At 37.0% G+C, this 21,923-nt stretch overlaps 1 long non-coding RNA gene across 1 annotated transcript in view; it reads left to right on the top strand.

Annotated features, from left to right (window-relative positions):
• The window catches only part of LOC308608965, a 179,203-nt gene extending 164,465 nt beyond the window's left edge, over positions 1–14,738 (top strand). The window contains exon 4 of the long non-coding RNA XR_014014254.1: positions 14,654–14,738. This is a non-coding gene — a long non-coding RNA (uncharacterized lncRNA). The remainder of the gene's footprint in view (positions 1–14,653) is intronic.
• The last annotated feature ends 7,185 nt before the right edge of the window (positions 14,739–21,923 follow it).

The raw sequence follows: 21,923 nt of genomic DNA, 5'->3' as shown, positions 1-21,923 counted from the left end.
TGGTTGAAGTATATGATCAGGAAAGAGATCAGCAGAAAGTTTCAAAGGGTCAGTATATCCCTGGGAAGATGTTTAACAACACAAGTAAGACCAGGAATGCATATTTATGTTTGCCTGTCACACAGTAAAGAGTTAACAGAAATAGAGTCACAAATGTAGAAAACAAACCTATGGTTACCAGAGGGGAAGGAGGGGCGTGAGGGATAAATTGGTAATGGGTCTGACATATACACACTACTGTATATAAAATAGATAACTAATAAGGACCTACTGTATAGCACAGGGAACTCAATACTCTGTAATGACCTATATGGGAAAAGAATGTAAAAAAAATGTGGATATATGTATATATATAACTGATTCACTTTGCTGTATACCTGAAACTAACACAACATTGTAAATCAACTATATTCCAATTAAAAAAAAAAAGATTGACAGTGTGGGCAAGGGGACGAGTATATGCTGATTCTCATACACTGTTGATTTGAGTGTATCCTGGTACAAACCCTGTGTGGGAGAGTGGCACAATTTCCTAAAGTTTTAAATGTGTGTACTTTGATCCAGCAATTCCAGTTCTGGATACCTACCTTAAAAAGTCATTAACAGTGTGTTTGGTGATGCATAGGTTGTTTTTAATGATGTTCATCATAAGATTGTTGCAGTAAACATTTTGACTGAAATGCTGAGTTGTTACTGTGAAGAAAGTGTGATTTTAGATTTTCACTCCATCCTTAATCTGTTCTGTTTTAACTTTTTAAAAGCCTTTTGAAACAATTTGACATCTCAAAATACATCTGAAAACCTCTTATTATCTTGAGAATTTGCTCAAGCTGGATAAGTGGAATACAGTGGATTTCACCGATTTTATTGCTTTTCTGTAATTTGTTGCTGGCACTAGGGAAATCAAAGTAAGTGAAAATATTATCTAGAGTGCTAGATATTGACATTTGTTAAAAGGATTATTTAAATGATACTATTTGTGGAGGAGTGTTGCAGTTTTTGGAAACGCCTTCTGAGCCAGAGAGAGCTTCCTCCTTTGTCAAGTATGAGATCTTTTACTTCTGTTAATGTCAGAGGCTGCACAACTAGAAGTCTTGCTACGGTATCACACACAGAATGACTTTTAGGATGGAAATTAGAATAGAACTGAAAATGGGAAATGGTATCTTTGACAAGTGAATATTTCCAATTTATGTACTGTATTCTGGAACTAAAAGAAAAGTAATGGAAATTTATTTCAAATTCAGATTGGTTTTTCAACCACTCATATAAAATTACTACCATCATAATCAGTGTTGAGAGGCAGAATAATTTTGTAGATAGAAAGCAGGTTTAAGCACTGTTTTTTTTTTTTTTTTTTTTGCGGTACGCGGGCCTCTCACCGCTGCGGCCCCTCCCGCCGCGGAGCACAGGCTCCGGACCCGCAGGCCCAGCGGCCACGGCCCACGGGCCCAGCCGCTCCGCGGCACGTGGGATCCTCCCGGACCGGGGCACGAACCCGTGTCCCCTGCATCAGCAGGCAGACTCCCAACCACCGCACCACCAGGGAAGCCCTAAGCACTTGTTTTAAGACCTAATTACATTCTATTCTGACTTGTGCATTGTTATTGTAAAGTATGTGTGTTCACAACATTTAATAGTATTTTATGTTTTGGCCACATTATAAATACAAGGTGATCATAAATAAATATCACCTGATTATAAATATCAGGTGATATGATTTTAACAGTAAAGTCTAAACAACTCTACTCCTCACATTCACAAGTATAAAATTGCTAAAGGAAAGAGACCTCAAGAGAAGGGTGAAAGTGCAAGACCAGAATACTACCTAATATTATCTTGTGTAGCAAACAAAACAAGAAATGTATTTATAAATCATTCTGATTGATATCTATATCTTAGAATTATGAAACTTGTATTCACTGCTTTATAAGAACCTAATATTTAATTTATGACTCAGAAGGGAGAAGCAGATCTTCCCTGAATTTGGGCTATAGATTTTATAGAACCACCATGTTACATTCCGACCAATAATGTATGGGAATTTCTCTGTTGCATTTTCCTGCCAACACTTGGTAATATCAGACACATTAAGTAGCAGATATAATCCATTAAGTAGTGGATCATATGGATATACAATGACATGAAAATTTTATTATAATTATTATTTTTTTCTGGTTAGTGGGGAAGTAGAGTATCTTTTTTATGTTGTGAGCCATTCAAGATTTTCCTTCTGTTAAACACACGCACACACATACAATAAATATTATCTACATATATATCTACATCTTTGTTTTGTATACTAATGCTGAGTCCATTAGAATTAGAATCACTCCAAGCATGTTTTCTCACACTGTGGCTCATATTTTAACTTTATTTATGGCCTCTTTCGGAGGAAGATTATAATTTGCTAAAGATAAATGCATAGTTGTTTTTCTTTCTCAGTTCCTCTTTTTGGGTCTTTTTTCTCTTCTCCTTTACTGCTCCAATGTCGTAACATATTTCCTATATTTTCTTTTAATATTTTTATGTTTTAATTTTTCTCATCAGGTTTCAGTTCATATTTGATTTGTGTAGTGTATGCAGTAAAAAAAAAGTTTTTCCATATGAATGCAAGATGTATCAGTGACTTTTATAAAATCAAATTGCACATTCTCTTCCTCATACATTCATAATATAATCTCTCTTATACCAAATTCTTGGTGTGTATGCATATGCATACATGCATGTTAACATACTTATAGACTCGATTTTTTGCTGTTGTTGTTTTGCTTATCCCTAAATTACTGTCAACATCACATTTAAAAAATGACGATATACTTTTAATAAGCCTTAATGTCAGAGAATCCCTCCTAGAGTTCTTCAAAATTATCTTACTATTATGGCCCCTTTAAATTTCCACATGCATTTTTGAATCAGTTACTCAATTCCTAAAAAATATTTGTTTGAAATCCATTGAACTCCTAGATTAATTAAGGAAAGGAAAGGTTGACATCTTTACAACATGTGATCCTCCTATCCATTGTAGATAATCTATGCATCTAAAAATGTTAGCTCTTCCTTTGTCTATAACAATAAACTTTTATTAAATTCTCCATTATTTCTGACATCTTGTATTAGATTTATTCCTGGGTGCCTCTCAAATATTATCAACTTTATTTTTTAAAAGAAAATAATAAGCCCAGTTGGTTGTGTACATTTTCTAATGCTATAAAATGGCAGTTGATTACTTACAAACTTGTAAATATGCTTTAAGCAAAGCAACATATGATTGTGCAGTACCTCTGGGCTAGAGTGGGGAGCTCATACTGCCACAGGCTTACAGGCTTCAAGGATATGAATACAGCTACTTGAGAGGAGCTGTGGATTCCCATAGAGGAAAGCAGGAGTCAGTGGGAGGGAGGTTAGGGGGGATGATCCAGGAAAATCAGTACTCTGCTTTCATACTTCTTTTGCTTTTCAGTTTCTTACTAGTATCTCTCATTGACTGTACTCAACTCAGAGCCTGAGGGCTAGGGAAGCTGTGGATTCAGTCTGTAAAGAATAGCCTCTTAGGGCACAGAGTAGAATGGGAAAGAATCTAGAGTAGATCTTGGGGGCAAACAGAAGATATACAACACTCTTCTAGCTATTTTTATTAGTTAGAGTTCTCCAGAGAAGCAGAGTCAATAGGGTATAAGTATTGGCTCATGCAACTGTGGAGACTGAGAAGTCCCATGATCTTCTGTCTGCAAGCTGGAAACCGAGGAAAGCTAGTAGTGTAGTTTGAAAGCGTGAGAGTCAGAGAGCTGATAGTGTAGTTCTAGTCTGGGTTGCAATGCCTAAGAACCAGGTCAAACAGTCAGGCAGAGAGCAAATTCAACCTTCTTCCACCTTTTCCTTCTATTCAGGCTTTCAATAGAATGGATGATGCCCATCTACATTGGGGAGGGCCATCTGTTTACTATGTCCACTAATTCAAATGCCAGTCTCTTCCAGAAACACCCTCCCAGACACACCCAGAAATAATGTTTAGCCAGCTATCTGGTCATCCCTTGTCCCAATCAAGTTGACATAAAATTAACCATCGTAGTAGTTTACACGTATTAACTCAATCTTTACAACACCCCTATGAGATAAATGCTTTTATATTCATTTTATAAATGAAGAAGTTGAGGAACAGACAGGTTTAGTAATTATACTGAAGTCTCACAGTCAGTAAGTGGTGGAGCTGGGCTTTTGACCCTAGCTGACTGATTGCCAAATCCGTACTCTTAAACATATTCCCCTTATGTTTTATCTGGTAATGGTGAAATAACATTGATAACATGAATAAATATGGTACTATTCTTTCATAGCATATGAAATTTTGATTGAAATTAAATTGAAACTATAAAATAATGTGGGGATAATTTACATATGTCTTCCAAATCAGTCTATCTATTCATGTAGGTTTTCTTTAATAATAAGCTTGGTAATTACCTCTAAAAAAACCTTGCACAACTTTTATTAGATTTATTCTTAGCTATATTTTTGTTGCTATTGTAATGTTTTTTTAAAAAAATAACTACATGATCTGTCTGTGTAGATTGGGTTCCTCTTAATTTTTGTATATTAATTTTTTCTAGCAAACTTGCTAAACTCTCATATTAATTATGTAAATTTAACTGTAGTTACTTTTTGGTTTCTATATAGACAAATATCTTCAGTGAATAATGACAATTTTGTGTATACCTTTCCAATCATTCTATTTTTAATTTGTTTTTTCTTACATGTCCTCCATTACAATGCTAAACAGAAGTGGTGATAATAGATATTCTTGTCTTATTCATTATCTTAAAAGAAATATTTCCTTCATTTCACCATTGAGTTTTATGTTTGCTTTTTTTTAGTTTGTTAAATTAATTAATTAATTTTTATTTATTTATTTTATTTTTGGCTGCGTTGAGTCTTGCTTGCTGCACATGGGCTTTCTCTAGTTGTGGCGAGCAGGGGCTACTCTTCGTTGCAGTGCAAGTGCTTCGCATTGGGGTGGCTTCTCTTGTTGCGGAGCACGGGCTCTAGGTGCACGGGCTTCAGTAGTTGTGGCACGCGGGCTCTAGAGCGCAGGCTCAGTAGTTGTGGCACACGGCCTTAGATGCTCCACGGCATGTGGGATCTTCCTGGACCAGGGCTCGAACCCGTGTCCCCTGCATTGGCAGGCGGATTCTTAACCACTGTGCCACCAGGGAAGTCCCGCAAGTGAATTTTTGAGAGAGTTGTCTACAGGAGGGAGGGGGACAGATTCAAACAAAGATGTAGTCTCAGGTACAGTTTGGTCTTGGAGTACCCCTCCAGAGATTTCCTGCTTTGAGGCAAATGGGCTAAGCTTTTGTAATTAATATCAGTTCATCAGTGGCTGCTCCCAGTAGGACAGCACATGTGTAGGGCATGCAGATGAGGTCAGTTCTCCAGAGAAGCGTTACAACAGCTGGAGGATGTGTATACCGACTGGTAAAAGGGATCTGATCAGGATACCAAAAACAATTTATACAATTTATTATTATTTTAGTTAGGATTGTTTGTAGCTAGATCAGGGGTCTGAGGGCCAAATCCAGACCACAGCCTGTTTCTGTAAATAAAGTTTTATTGAAACACAGCCATGCTGATTCATTTACATATTGCCTATGGTTGCTTTTGTGCTACAAGGGCATAGTTGAGTAGTTGCAATGGAGACTGTCTGGCCCACAAAGCTTAAGTTTTTGCCATCTGGCCCTTTACAGAAAAAGATTGCAAACCTTTATCTAGATTCATGTTGAGATTGGTCATTCTTTTAACACTTCCTTTTGTTTGTTGGTTTGTTTTATGGTATCAAGTTTATAATAATTTTGATTATTATAATCAAATGCACTGTTCTACATTTTTCTAGACATTGGAATATTTTGAGTAAGTTGGTAAAATTTTTCTTAGAGCTCACTGGTAAAACTTGCTAAGTGTGGAATCTTATTTGTGGGAAAGTTTTATCTGATACAAATTCTTTAACTATTTAGCTATTTTAAAAGGCTATTTATATTTCCCATATCCTTTTGTATCAATATTATTTAACAATATATATATTTTTAAATTTATTTAAATTTATTTTTGGCTGTGTTGGGTCTTCGTTTCTGTGCGAGGGCTTTCTCTAGTTGCGGCAAGCAGGGTCCACTCTTGATCGCGGTGTGTGGGCCTCTCACTGTCACGGCCTCTCTTGTTGCGGGGCACAGGCTCCAGACGCGCAGGCTCAGCAGTTGTGGCTCACAGGCCCAGTTGCTCTGCGGCATGTGGGATCTTCCCAGACCAGGGCTCGAACCCATGTCCCCTGCATTGGCAGGCAGATTCCCAAGCACTGTGCCACCAGGGAAGCCCTAACAATATTTTTATAAGTATGTTTACATGAGCTAAGTTTTATGTTTCTTGACGTGTAGTTGTTTATTTCATCTTCTCAACTTTTAATTTTCTGTGACATCTTTAATATCCCCCTTTTTTATTATGTTTTATTTTGACTTTCCGATCTTTTTGTCACTTTTATTAGTCTTTTCAAATAATCAATATTGCTGATTTTTCTGTTTTTTCACTGTTTTCTTATTTGTTTCTAATTTAGTAAGTTGTGCATGTACCTGTATTATGTCTTCATCTTACTTCCCTTAGATTCTATTGTTCATTTTCAAATCTTTTCTGTTATGTTTGGTTTATAAATTTCAATCTTTCTGTTTCTCAACATGAATGCTTATTTTAAGTATTTTTCTATGTATCTATCATCTATGTATCTTTCTAGCCTGGTTAAGTCATTTAACCATGAGTTGTTTGAAATGGGTTTTATAATTTATAAATATACAAGGCCTTTCTAATTATCATTTATTACTGATTTTAACTTAATTGCTTTGTATCAAGGAACATATTGTGTATGATTGCAATTTATTAACATTTTTGTTTGCTTTATGATAAAATGTGTAGCCATTAAAAAATGTTTCATGTATAACTGAATGACTTTAAGGTTTAGTATATTTCCACAATTCTGGTAAGTTCTCTGTTAGTAGATCTCTAATTGGATTTCCAGCAGGAGAGGATAGAGAAAATGGAAGGTTGTTTTTCAAAGATATTAGTCCTTCTTATTCTATCTCCCATTTCTCTCTTTTTTTAACTTTTAACAAGTTTAACATTTATCTTAATCTCTAATATACTTGCTACCATTTTTCCTCTATTATACATTCTGGATAATTTCTTTGTATCTATCAATTATTAATTTTTCCTCATTTCTATTGAATCTGTTGTTTAGCTGAACTTGTGTATTTAAGTTCTCAACACACACACACACACAAATGGTAAATATGTGAGGTAATTGATGTGTTAACTTGACTGTGGTAATCATTTTGCTGTATAGTCATATATCAAATCATCACATTGTATACCATAAATATATACAATTTTATTTGTTTGTTTTACCTCAGTAAAGCTGAAAAAATAAAGAAATAAAGAAACGTTAACTTGATTGATTAGATCTCAGCCTATATAACACATGAACTGATATTGCGTGTCACCCAATTTTTTAAAATAAAGATTCCATAATCTATTGTATATGTATGTTTAGAGGCAGAAAACATACCCTCAAGAGAGGTACAGTTCATAGTTTTAGATACTTTAGTAGTAAATCATGACTGTATGACTCTCTAGGTGACCTTAGCAAGGTGAATTAGAAGCATGTAGATATTTAGATATCAAGTCAGCCTCAGCCCTTTATTTAAAAAAAGGCTGTGTGGTACATTTTGAGTGTCAAGGATGAATACTTTACCATATGAACTACATCTGTTGGGAGAACACATTAGTGGTTGAATACTAATAAATCAGCTATTCTTTGGAATGTATTTTGTTCTGTGTTGCATTTATAGAAGAATAATGTCCACATTAGGGAACTGATGATTCCAGAATACTCAGTATTTGTCAGGCCATGTGTGGCATGTTGTGTTCAGTTCCAGATACCACATTTTAGAAGGCTCTTTGAAAGACTGGAATATGTTCAAAGGAAGCTGAGTGGGAAGGTGAAATGGTGACTTAGAAGGAATTAGTGAAAATTTGGGAAATGTTTAGCTTGGAGATCAGTACACATAGAAAGCATGTAAGAGCTGTCTTTAAGAATTGGAGGGAGGACTTCCCTGGTGGCTCAGTGGTTAAGGATCTGCCTGCCAACGCAGGGGACATGGGTTCAAGCCCTGGTCCGGGAAAATCCCACATGCCACGGAGCAACTAAGCCCGGGCACCACAACTACTGAGCCTGTGCTCTAGAGCCCGCGAGCCACAGCTACTGAGCCCGTGCGCCTAGACCCCATGCTCCGCAACAAGAGAAGCCACTGCAATGAGAAGCCCGCATACCACAACGAAGAGTAGCCCTGGCTCGCCACAGCTAGAGAAAGCCCGCGCACAGCAATGAAGACCCAAGGCAGCCATAAATAAATAAATAAATTTATTTATTTTTAAAAAAAGAATTGGAAGGGTTGTTAGTCATTCAGTTCACAGTCCTTGAGCAAATATCCCACATCAGATATTGAGTATGGGGCCCTAAAGGGAGCAATTATGAATAACAAGGGGGTAATCTTTTCCAGAAATACACAGGATAATTATAATCTGTATTATAATTATGTAAATTCAACCAAAAATATCACCCTGAAAAGTGATAGGACATCATATGAGGAAGGAATTATTGAACCATATTTTAGATTGCTTCACATTTTATAACTATGGACAATGGGTTAAAGGAATAAGACATATATTTTCAAGAACATTATAAGGAAAATCTTTCTGATGATTGTATTAGTTCGTTTTACAGAGATTTTTCACTGAGGTAAGCCTTATTAACTCATAGAATCATCACGGTCATTTTGGTTGATAGTATTATTATCATTTTCACAGATAAGGAGCCGAGGCACAGAATGTTTAAGCAACTTGCCCAAAGGTCACACAGCTAGCAAGTAGATTCACAGTTTGAATCCAGACACTCAAGCTCCAGAAACTATGCTCTTAACCACTAGGCTACACTGCCTCTCCAGATAGATTATTGGTCCTTATCTCTGGAAAGTTTCTTGCACAATCTCCATGAATATCTGTCAGAAGTAATACTGCCTAGATTGAGAGACTGTTCTAGTGATCTTTGAGAACTTTCTGTTTGTTATGAGTTTGTGATGCTGCTGAGATAAACTAAGAGCAGTCAGTAGTCATTAGTTCAGAAGCTAAGAGTAATACATTGGACCTTTATTTTAAGCAGGACCAGGAAATTCTATTTTTTGCTTTGTAGTTAAGATAGATAGCTGTATATCCCTACTGCTCGGCAGTTAGTCTTTTTATCTTCTAGATAGCACAACCTTTCTATGATCAGCAAAAACACTGTGTGTCTTAATATTCTACACCCTGAGAATATATTCCTCATGCCACACAACAATGCTGCACTCCTCATTGTTCACCAGTGTGCTTTCCTACAATTTTCCTTTTACTCCATGCGTTAACTGAAGTCTCTAAGAGCAGCTGGTCAGGTAGATTCCTGACGTTCATCTCCTAAAGGAATATGTTTGAAAGTCATTGAGCCTGGTTGCAACAAACTTTTTCTTGTATATTGATGGACGAGCACTCTTTTTATTTTTTTAAATATTACTGAGGGAAATTTTTAAAAAATTTATTTATCTATCTATCTATTTATTTATTTTTGGCTGCATTGGGTCTTTGTTGCTGTGTGCAGGCTTTCTCTAGTTGTGGTGAGCAGGGGCTACTCTTCGTTGCGGTGCGCGGGCTTCTCATTGCCGTGGCTTCTCTTGTTGTGGAGTGTGGGCTCTAGACTTGCAGGCTTCAGCAGTTGTGGCATGCAGGCTCAGTAGTAGTGGCTCACAGGCTCTAGAGCGCAGGCTCAGTAGTTGTGGTGCACGGGCTTAGTTGCTCCGCGGCATGTGGGATCTTCCCAGACCAGGGCTCGAACCCGTGTCCCCTGCATTGGCAGGCAGATTCTTAACCACTGCCTCACCAGGGAAGCCCAGCACTCTTCTAAGGACAAATCACTGAAAGATTTTAGTTTTAAAAGGGTGCTTTGTTTTAGCTGCTTGATGAAGTTTATAAAAATATTCCATGTGACAATTCACAGTGGCAGATCCATGTCTCATTTGCAGAAAGGATGCCGCATCACTGCACAGGAAGTTCACCAGTGTGTCCTGGAGCTTATATGATTTTGGTGCCCTGCTCAACTCCTCCTCCACAATGGTTGTCAGCTGAAGACCTTGTTTCCCATTTCAGTAAATGTGAAAGGTCACTTCCACAAAATCCCATCACCATTATTGGCATCTGTGCTCACATGCCCTGATTTCCTTTTGGTCACTATGAACTGACTGTTCGCCCAGCAGAGATTAACATTCAATGTGTGCACTAGATCTAACTTTCTTTCTGCTTATTCGAGGACTTTGATGCAGTCATCTCTCCCTGTTTCTGCAACTTAAATTTATTTATTAAGGTTGGAAAGTGTTAGGGAGGAGCAGTTATGGTAGAGGGTGAAATCAAGAGTTCCCTTTTGGTGGGAATTCCCTGGCGGTCCAGTGGTTAAGACTCCATGCTTCCACTGCAGGGGGCATGGGTTCCATCCCTGGTCAGGGAATTAAGATCCTGCAAGCCGTGCAGTGCGGAAAAAAAAAAAAAAAAAAAAAAAGTTCTCTTTTGGAATGTTCTGTGAATTGCATGCCCAGTGCAATATCCAAGTGGTTATATCAAATTGCTAGATGTATACATAAGTCTGGTATACCAACTAGGTAGGTCTCAATCACAGGCAGTAATTTTGGAAGTAGAAAGTACATAAATGGTATTAAAAGCTGGAAGATGTGACTGGGTGGATACAGAAAAGCAGAAGGTCACTGATTGTTTATTGGAGACCTCATACAGAAGCCAGCAAAGTAGAGTGAGTTGGAATGGCCCATGGGTCAGGAAGGAGTGCAGTGTAATGAAGGACAGAGAAGGAAAGTTTTAAGAAGGAAGAGGTGGACAACCATACTGACTACTGCTAAGAAATATACAAACAATAACAGATATAAATGTTGGATTTAGCCAACGAGGAAGTCATGTTCCTTTGACAAGTGAATTACCGAGGAGTATTAATGACACAAAGTCCAAATTTTTCCAAAACTTTTCTGTGAAGAGGGAAAGAGAAATTGGTTGCTACATAGAGGGGATATCTGTTGTCAAGGGAAGGCTAAGGAATGCATACGTTTGGAAAACACTACAGAACTTGCAAAGCAGTGAAGAAGTTACACATGATATTCAGATGGCAAACATAGATGACATTGTTAAAGGTAATACTGAAAGGGCTGGGATTTCCCTGGTGGTCCAGCGGTAAAGAATCTGCCTTCCAATGCAGGGGACGTGGGTTCAATCCCTGGTTGGGGAACTAAGATCCCACATGCTGTGGGGCAACTAAGCTCCGCGTGCCACAACTACTGAGCTCACGCACCTCAATGAGAGAGCCCTCTTGCTGCAAATTACAGAGCCCACGCACCCTGGAGTCCATGTGCCACAACTAGAGAGAAGCCTGTGGGCTGCAACGAAGAGCCCACACGCTGCACGGAAAAGATCCCACACGCCTCTACGAAGATGCCACGTGCTGCAACTAAGACCAAAAAAAAAAAAAAAAAGGGAAAAAATAAAGAATGAAAGGACTAAAAAGTAAAATAAAATATCACACCTAGATTAAGATAGCTTAATAACTCAATCTTTATAAAATTGACAGAATTTTTCAGAACTATGGACAGAGAAGTGATCTGAGTAATATTCCCTGAGACAGGTAGAGACAGACTGGTTTTCTACAAGGACATCAATATTACTGATGTCTCTAAAATCTATCTTAAGCACATCTGTTACTAAGGAATATTATGTCCTTTAATTTAACTTTGGGAAAGGATATATACCTTCTTAGATCAGACATTTATTTCCAAAATTTAAAAAAATGTACTGGGAGTTTAACATGAAAAATTCATAGAATGGATTCTTCCACCACTATTTTCTTTAATGGAATTCCAAATACTGATAATGAAATAAAACTCCCACTGGTTCATCTGTTGGACTTCAAAATTTGCAATGATCACTGCAAACAACTTAAGTCACTATTTTCTTTTTCACTATAACCTGCAATTATTTGCTGATGAAAATTTTCCCTACTTCATAGCTACAAGTTAAAGCCATATCAAACATCATGGGAAAAGTCAAGATTCAGTAGGTCCCAAGGTTAGATGATAAAACTTAATTTTATCCTAGTTTAGCTAATTATGAACTTTGATATAATAATCAGGAATTTATACTATTTATATTGTTAATTAACATTATTGAAACCCAACAATGATGGTGATTATTATTGTGTGAAGGACAGTTCTTTGTCCTACATAATAGATGAGCAATAAAGATCTATCTTTTATTTCAAAGGAAGTACTTAGAGTTCCTGGAAAGACATTTTATGTTCACTTATTAGGAAACACTTATTTGTTGCAAGTTAGGCCTCTCTAAATAGTGAACTATTTGGGCTAATGTAAATATTAGAAATTGTCTTGAATATACAAGAAGTAGGGTGAAACCTATTTTCTACTCATACTTGGGGAGCTGCCTGGGTTAAATTGAATAGTGAAGGATGGAAGTTGATTAGTGAGGTAGTTATAGAAATGGAACTAAAAGACTCTGTATTGATATTGAGCTGCATGAGCTGCTTGTAAATTTTGGAGATTAGTCCTTTGTCAGTTGCTTCATTTGCAAATATTTTCTCCCATTCGGAGGGTTGTCTTTTCGTCTTGTTTATGGTTGCCTTTGCTGTGCAAGAGCTTTTAAGTTTCATGAGGTCCCATTTGTTTATTTTTGTTTTTATTTCCATTTCTCTAGGAGCTGGGTCAAAAAGGATCTTGCTGTGATTTATGTCATAGAGTGTTCTGCCTATGTTTTTCTCTAAGAGTTTGATAGTGTCTGACCTAACATTTGGGTCTTTAATCCATTTTGAGTTTATTTTTGTATATGGTGTTAGGGAGTGTTCTAATGTCATTCTTTTACATGCAGCTGTCCAGTTTTCCCAGCACCACTTATTGAAGAGGTTGTCTTTTCTCCATTGTATATTCTTGCCTCCTTTATCAAAGATAAGGTGACCATAAGTGCATGGGTTTATCTCTGGGCTTTCTATCTTGTTCTGTTGATCTATCTTTCTGTTTTTCTGTCAGTACCATACTGTCTTGATTACTGTAGCTTTGTAGTATAGTCTGAAGTCCAGGAGCCTGATTCCTCCAGCTCTGTTTTTCTTTCTCAAGATTGCTTTGGCTATTCAGAGTCTTTTGTGTTTCCATACAAATTGTGAAATGTTTTGTTCTAGTTCTGTGAAAAATGCCATTGGTAGTTTGATAGGGATTGTATTGAATCTGTAGATTGCTTTGGGTAGTAGAGTCATTTTCACAATGTTGATTCTTCCAATCCAAGGACATGGTATATCTCTCCATCTATTTGTATCACCTTTAATTTCTTTCATCAGTGTCTTATAATTTTCTGCATACAGGTCTTTTATGCAGCTCAATATCAAAAAAACAAACAACCCAATCCAAAAATGGGCAGAACACTTAAATAGACATTTCTCCAAAGAAGGTATACAGATAGCCAAAAAACACATGAAAGAATGCTCAATATCATTAATCATTAGAGAAATGCAAATCAAAACTACAATGCAGTATCATCTCACACCAGTCAGAATGGCCATCATCAAAAAATCTACAAACAATAAATGCTGGAGAGGGTGTGGAGCAAAGGGAACCCTCATACACTGTTGGTGGGAATGTAAATTGATACAACCACTATGGAGAACAGTATGGAGGTTCCTTAAAAAACTAAAAATAGAACTACCATACGACCCAGCAATCCCACTACTGGGCATAGACCCTGAGAAAACCATAATTCAGAAAGAGTCATGGACCACAATTTTCATTGCAGCTCTATTTACAATAGCCAGGACATGGAAGCAACCTAAGTGTCCATTGACAGATGAATGGATAAAGAAGATGTGGCACATATATACAATGGAATATTACTCAGCCATAAAAAGAAACGAAATTGAGTTATTTTTAATGAGGTGGATGGACCTAGAGTCTGTCATACAGAGTGAAGTAAGTCAGAAAGAGAAAAACAAATACCGTATGCTAACACATATATATGGAATCTAAAAAAAAAAAATGGTCATGAAGAACCTAGGGGCAAGATGGGAATAAAGACGCAGACCTACTAGAGAATGGACCTGAGGACATGGGGAGGGGGAAGGGTAAGCTGGGTCGAAGTGAGAGAGTGACATGGACATATATACAGTACGAAATGTAAAATAGATAGCTTGTGGGAAGCAGTGGCATAGCACAGGGAGATCAGCTTGGTGCTTTGTGACCAGCTAGAAGGGTGGGATAGGGAGGGTGGGATAGGGAGGGTAGGAGGGAGGGAGACGCAAGAGGGAAGAGATATGGGGATGTATGTATATGTATAACTGATACACTTTGTTATAAAGCAGAACCTAACACACCATTGTAAAGCAATTATACTCTAATAAAAATGTTTTTTTTTTTAAAAAACAGACCCTGCATTGTACTAATCCTGATCTTCCTCTTACTATCCTCTATTTCTATTATCCATATAGTCACTGTACCTGGAAAACAGGGCTGGTGTGAGAGCCTCACCCTCCCCTCCAGTCTCCCTTTCCTCACCTTTGGAGTATTTATGAGGGTAAGGAACCCCTTTATCATACACAAATTACGCCAGAATTTCCAGGAATACTAGTTTAGAGCATCTGCTGGGCATCTGTGGGCTTAAAAGATGACTATCTGGGAGATGGTTCCAGTTTCTTCTGAACATGTTAATTTGGGGAGGCAGTTGTCCATCCTTTAAGGTAATATCAAGTATTACAGTCAGCTCTATTTGTTTATATTTCTTTCATAACAGTGATGTGAAAGCGAGTGAGTGTACTTGCAAGTACTTTCTAACATATAGATAGGAAGATATATGATTACATAATTACCTTAAATTCTGTTCCGTACATGTATGTTATTGGTATGTGTCCTGGTATGTGTCCAGTAGAACATCAGGATCTAGGAGGCGGGTGTTGCTTGCCCAGGGCAGGAAATGCTTAATTGCCTTAGTTGACACTTCACGGCATATCTCCAACTACTGAATTCAGATTCTCTCTAAACATCCATAGGCTGATTTCTTCATCACTTTACATTCCATCACTTAATTTGTGAACTTGGGACTCCAACCACTTCTTAGTTAAGTTGCCTCATCTATAACACTGGGATAATACTATAATACTTCATAGTCAAAAGGCAGGGATTTAAAATGCATGGCCATTGACAGTTCTTACAGCACTTCATCTCCATGGTGAAGGTGCATAATTAAATTAAATTGTCACTTGCTTGAGGTTTCCAGCTTTTCTGCATTCACTCTGGTCACTTTTATCCCTTTAGGAAGGGCTGCTTCCTCTCTTGGAATCCCTTCCTTCTCTACTACATTGGTCAAATTTCTTATTACTTGCAGCTTAGCAATAACTAAATAATGGTATTTGCACTAATATATAATTGATACCTATTTGTGGAAGGTGAGAAGAAAGATTTTTTCATCAGATAAAGTCAAATAGATGTTTTCCGTTAAGCTTCAATGTCATCCTCATTCCTAGCAGTGAAAAACCTTTCCTGACAAGATAACTCATCCAGTGAACTTGCACTCACATGTGGTGTCATGAATAAGTGCATGGCTGGTCACTGCTGCTTTTTCTTTTTCTGCACACCATATTCCTATTAACCTTTCCTTGGGACAAAAATGAAATATTCTCACTTACAAAGTGATGACTTATTGAAAACTGCATGAGTTACTTTTTCTAATACTTCTTTAGAATTGCATTCATTTATCCCCAGGAACTCCAAAGGCTCTGAAAGACATAAATGAGCCTCACATTACTGTCAGGATTTTTTCTAAAACATCTATTAATTATTCAAAGTATGGTAAGGGTGTGTTTCAGAGACACAGCAATGTATTTCAGTAGATACTTCCAGATATCTTATATGGTTGTTTAATATTATGATGCTTCTACAATGTGTTCTCACCTTTATAAAATGCAGTGACCCTAAATCTCTTTTACAGAACATCACTTGCCTCACAATAAATAAATGGATGTAAAAGCTAGGCTAACTAGCTTAAGTTCATCTTTCATAAGATTAACATCTTAAAGCAATTTGTAAAATAGAGAAAAATCTAAACCCATCTAGTGTTAATAAAAATAGGGCCTTATATTTTAATGCTTTATAAGTTATAAATCACCTTTTCACAAAGTAACTTGTTTGAGCCTTACAACAACTCCGAGACTTAGTTAAAACACGTATGTTATCTCCATTTCATAGATGGGGCAAATGAAGCTACGAGACATGTCATAACTTTCCCAAAGTACACATATTAAAAAGGAGAATGGGAATAACCAAAATGTACTGGCTCCCTTTAAAACAGTCTTTTGAAGTTTGCTTCCTTATGACCTACATAGTTCCAACCTCTTTTCTCCTGCTGAGTATTCAGAATATCCTCTCCTGGTCTGAGTCTCAGAAGAGATCCCCTCTACTGCTGACCACAGGACCAGTCTCCGGCCATCTTTCTGTGTGAAATGAAACCTGTGATTTTGGTGTGTTAAGGATTGGTGTGTGGTGGGTCCAAGCCTGTGGCTGGAACAATCGATCTCTTTTTCCTTCCTACAATGCAACTTCTTTTTTTTTTTAAGATGACAGTATAATCTATTATTTTAATAGCTTTATTGAAATATGATTGATATAGAAACTGCACATATTTAATGCATACAATTTGATGAGTTTGGATATATGCATACCACACTGTGAAACCGTCACCACAGTCAAGGTGATAGACATATCCATCACCTCCAAAAGTTTCCTGTGCCCTCCCTCCTTTTTTTTGGTGATAAGGATGCTTAACATGTGATCTGCCCTTTTTATATGCAATTTATTTTCTTAATAAACTTTTTATATTTTGGAGGCTTATTATTATGGTAGTAGTATGGTGTGTGGTAGGGAAGCTTTCTCTAATTCTGATTAAACCCTAGTTTTTGGAGTGTGCTATGGGCCTGTGCCTAGGGGATGTGGCTTTTACAAGAGTTTCTGTCCCTTCTCCAGAGGTAGAGCTTTTTCACCCCACGCCCTCTAATCCTTCACCCTTGCAGTGGTTGTCCTGCAGTGTCCCCAGTATATATAATTAAATTTCTCTTCCCTGTACATTTAATTTTTCATTTTTTTTCTTTAAGTGACACAGGGAGGCTGTGGTAAACCAGAGTTCCCTTCACCCAGCTTGAATGAGATTTCCCTGATGCCAACTGTCAGTGTCAGACCTCTTGGAGATTAAGCCTTTTGTTGCCTAAGAGAAGGGTCTGGGTGGATTTCACAATGGCTACTCTTCCCTTCCACCAGCTAGGGTCCTGTGGCTAGGGGAGGAGCTTTCTTAGGATTTTGGTTCTGTGAGAGCCTGGTGGGTTCCTGTAAGAAGAACCTTTAAAAATGTTGGCCCTTCCCCATGACTTCAGGTCCCAGGATCTTCTCAGTCTCACGATAGCCTATACCCAGCTTCTAGCAAGTCATCAAATTTTCAGTTTAATGTACCTTCCAGTTTATATGGCATCTGCCCAGCGGCTTCAGCTCCAGATAAGTAAATGACAGAGTTATCTCCCTGGAAAAGCTCACGTCTCTAGATTTTGGGATGGTAATTTGATGTGCAATCTCAGTTCTCTGATCTGTCCAAGAAAAGTTGTTGATAATCAGTCTGGCTATTTCTTATTGTAAGGATGGGAATGATGATTCCAAGCTCTTTATACGTCTAAGCTGAAACCAAAGTTCCCGTGATACCGTTTTAATAAATGATGTCATGTTATTTTAAAATTGTCAGTGGTTCCTTGTCTAATTCAGATTCTACTGTCCTCTAAGATTCAAACATTCATTATTCCAAACATCCACATTTGTTTATCAATGTTTGTATATACATCCACATTTGTATATAACATCCACAAAATATTTACCCAGTCATCAGATTAGTTATTATTAAGTTGAAAAGTGAAACAGATTTAGAGATTATTTCTCCCATCCCTTTCATGTTAGAGACTTTCAAATTGATTTAGGCTGTATGACCCACTAAAGGTCATTCAGAGTTCATGACATAGCTGAAAGTCTGACTTACTTCCTGGTCTACTAACTGTAGGGACGACTAAAAAACACATTACCTGCCATTTCCATTTATCCCCAGAAGTTGTCGTTTTAAACAAAATTATGTTTAGCTCCATTATCAGCCTTCTATTGTACATAGTAATTATTTTAATAATGATGTCTTACATTCATATAAAAACACTTTTATATATGCTGTATTTTTTTATCCTTTTATAATCCAGCCATAAAGAGTTATTATTTCCAATGAATTTTGAATTCTTCTTGGAATTCAAAAAAGGTAAATGATTTGTCCAAGCACATGAGGCTGAAACAGAGGAAAGCATTAGGACTAAAGCTCAGTTTTCAGAGTTAAACCTCATAAAGACTCAACACTCGAGAAACCAGCTGCCATTAACATGATGCTGACAATTTGATGTAACTGCCTGCGCTATTCTTAGTACAAAAGAATGCGCACCTGCTTCTCAGCTTTATAAGGTGTCCTTCCCAGGGCAGCCTCCTGCAGAAAGTGAGTGCTCAAAAATGTTGCCCATTGATCAACTGTGCCCTTCACATGCAGTTACTTTTAAAAGCTGCAGCTGCTAAAAACAACAGGAGCAAGGAAGAACATATTTTGTAATATTTAGTATCATTGGGCTTTTTAAGAGTAGTAGGCAAATATTTATTGGAATTAACTATGTGTACTAAGTTTTATGTTACCCAGTTTGGACATAATTACATTTCCTTTTTTGCTCACCTAACACATCATTTGTTCTTCTACTACAAATTTGTCATCTCTGTTTTGAATTGTGGTTAATTGTGGACATAGACAGTTACTTTCCAGGACTGGAGACACTTTAAGGAAAGGTATCATGTCATATTCATAGGGATTAATAAAGTGACTTACTCAGCATGGTTATTCACTAGTGCTGTGGCTTTGGGGAAAATGTGTTAATTTGTATTATATTTAATAGATGCTATTAGGTTTTAATTTTCAAAAAGCTGCTTCTGACAGTGTAAGACCCTTTCAGCATTAAATGCTTGAGTTAATTTCTGCCCAGGTAAATTCTGGTAGAGTAGGGAAAAAAAAGTACATAAATCTTGAAAGTTTCGTTTCCTGCATATTTAGCCCAAAGACTTAAGGGAGTTAGGGTAAACTCACCAATGCACATATTCAAAGAACTCTGGGTTTTCTCCATTCTGTTTCAGATTTTTTTTTTCTACAGCTCACACTATCACTTCCCTTATCAGCTGTCATCTGATAAAACCCTGCAACTAAATAGTCTTATTAATCTTATTCCTCCCCTTTTTCCCCAGAAAATATGTGACCACTTTAACTTCATGCTTCACCTATAGCCCTGGCATGGAGTGGGATATTGTAGAACTGAGGTTTTCATATTAATTCAGTGGGGAAGAGCACCTGGAAATCACAACGCTATCTGCAGAACACCATGGAATGTTCTTCTTCCATTAGAGGAATTTAAATAGTTTCACTTTCTTAAAATATTACTTTGCACACATAGAACATATAAGAAGTGTTATTATATATATTTAAGAAATATTTTTTCAAGGTTTGCCATTAATATGCATTCATTACTTGTTTATTCAGTTTTTTTCACCCACCTTTATACTATGATTCATATCCAGACCAAACTATATAAGGGAGCATAAGTACCTGGATTGCCCCTTCTAATAGTCATCCAAGTCTACTCATTTTAGGAATCTTTATGTAGGAATACTTACAACAGTTTTTTAACTCAATATTTATTTATTTAGCCCTTGAGGGTAATTTTTCATACACACACACACAACTATACAACTTTACATGAATATGAATGGTATATATTATTATATGGATTTTAGTGCATTCTTTTTTCTTTTGATTTTTTGTTTGCTACTCATTTTCTTCTCTTATTTTTCTTACCCCCATTCTATTCTCCCAGGAAAGTAACCCCTGTTAACAACTTTGAGTCCTTTATTTTTCTCCATGTTAACCTTAGTATATATTAGGGTATATATACTGCTATAGGAATTCTGTTTCATTGCTTTAGAAAATTAGGATCATACTGTGTGCAAAGTTTTCTGCATCTTGCATTTCTCACTCACTATCATTTACTTTGTAGAGCACCCTCCATGCCAACTAGTCCAACTATAATTCATTATTTTAAAATATTTTTATCTGTGCATGTAGTGCATGGTGTGGATATACCACAATTCCTCAATTCATGTCATTCAGTTTGTTTTCAACATTAAAATAAACATTAAACATTATATTGAGTTAGCCAAAAGTTAATTTGGGTTTTTCCATAACATCTTATGGAAAAACCCAAACGAACTTTTTGGCCAGCCCAATATATGTATATATACAATCTTTTATATCCTAAAAATAGGGCTTTTATTTTTATGGGAGAGATTTCCAGAAGTGGGATTGCTGGGCCAAAGTTCATGTGAATTTTAACTTTTAATATATTGTTATGGGTTGAATTGTGTCCCCTAAAAAAATATGTTGAAGTCATAACCTGTCTTTGCAGATATAATCAAAATAAGATGAGGTCATACTTGAATTAGGGCAGGCCCTATTTCAATGACTGCTGTTCTTATAGGAAGAGGGATATATGAACACAGACACAGAGAGGAGAAGGCCTTGTGAAGGTTAAGGCGGAAATTGGACTGATCCATCTACAAGTCAAAGAACATCAAGGATTGCCAGCAGCCACCAGAAGCAAGGAGGTCCTGTGAGAGAGCACGGCCCTGCCAGTACCTTGATTTCAGACTCATCCCCTCCAGAACTGTGAGAAAATACATTTCTGTTGTTTTAAGTCTGTTTATATCGTTTGTGAGACTTTGTTTTAGGAGACCTAGGAAACTAACACACAGATGTTGTAAGAGTAGTTTCCCTAAAGACAGATGCTCTTGTCTTATTTCCTAATTTATAGTGGCAGTTGTTTCAGTGACTAGCATTTAGTATATATTTGTTTTGGTTTTTGGTAAGAAGTCTACCATAAGTAGTTTCCTTTTATTCCTGTTTTATGTGGTACTTTTATTAATAAGGCTCTGAGTTGTATCAAATGGTTATTTAGCATTTATGGATATTATCATGAGGCTTTCCTACTTTACTTTTTTTTTTTTTTTTTTTTTTTTTTTGCGTTATGCGGGCCTCTCACTGTTGTGGCCTCTCCCCTTGCGGAGCGCAGGCTCCGGACGCACAGGCTCAGCGGCCATGGCTCACGGGCCTAGCCGCTCCGCGGCATGTGGGATCTTCCCAGACCGGGGCACGAACCCGTGTCCCCTGCATCGGCAGGCGGACTCTCAACCACTGCGCCACCAGGGAAGCCCCCTACTTTACTTTTTAATAGGATGGATTGTGTTGATATATTTTACAATAATTGACCCATCCTTGCATTCCTAGAATAAACCCTACCTGGACATAATGTGCTATTCTTCTGACTTTATTTCCTAATATTTTATTTTGAATGTTTCATCTCTGTCCATAAGTGATGTTGGGCTATACTTTTAATGGTTATTATCAGGTTTAACATTAGAGCTTTGTTGGCTTTATAAAATACATTAGAGAGCTTTTCATCTTTTTTCTATTCACCTGGCATACTTTAGATTAAATTGATATTAACTTTTCCCCTCTTAATGTCATATAGAACTCACATATAAGCCACTCTAGTTCTTTTTCTTTTTGATTTTTTAAATTGAAGTGTAGTTGATTTACAATGTTGT

This window comes from Mesoplodon bidens (assembly GCF_964165515.1).
Source record: "Mesoplodon bidens genome assembly, chromosome: X".
Classification (NCBI taxonomy): domain Eukaryota; kingdom Metazoa; phylum Chordata; class Mammalia; order Artiodactyla; family Ziphiidae; genus Mesoplodon; species Mesoplodon bidens.
The sequence above is the reverse complement of the archived record's forward strand: the minus strand, read 5'-3'. Positions and strand labels throughout refer to the sequence as shown.